Below are 628 nucleotides of genomic sequence, written 5' to 3'. Positions count from 1 at the left end.
GCCTTCTCCACTTTTAATGCAAAAATTTCCAAGATATGCTGCCCAGAAGTTCATGATTTATTCGGGTCAAATCACCTTCTCTAACAAACCTAAACACATGCGAGGTCACCTTCGCTCAGGCCAATAATCTTTTACTTCTAGTCGACTGCTTTATGACAGGCTTTCCTCTTTCATTGGCTCTGCTCGCTCGTCTACCTTCCGCCCTAGCAAGTAATAAAATGATTTTTTTTTTTTTTTTATAGTCAAGTGGATTTCCGCTCCTGCATTAAGATTGAAAATGAAAACCTGTTGTACAAAATAAAGGCCATCAATCAGAAAAAAGAAAAAATATGGAAATAGTCAATCAAGATCTAAATGGATTCCTATCTTTATCTTTATACACAGAGATACTCATCTATTCTTTATTTGGATAGATATGTTTCTATGAGCGACTACGTCGATCTTTATAAGATTGTCTAAGACAATCTGATCTTGTTTTCGTAGTTGCTATTAGGTCTATTGGCTGTGCGAAAGGTACCCTATTCATTATCAGTGATGAATACTGATATTTGTGGACAATATTCTAAACTTTGTAATGGTCTTTGATCAAACAATAGAAATTAAGGGATATTTTTTGAGAGAATTTTTT

This window comes from Solanum verrucosum, unplaced genomic scaffold (genome assembly GCF_900185275.1).
Source record: "Solanum verrucosum unplaced genomic scaffold, falcon-dt-bn FXZP01000001.1, whole genome shotgun sequence".
NCBI classification, from domain to species: Eukaryota; Viridiplantae; Streptophyta; class Magnoliopsida; order Solanales; family Solanaceae; genus Solanum; species Solanum verrucosum.
The sequence above is the reverse complement of the archived record's forward strand: the minus strand, read 5'-3'. Positions refer to the sequence as shown.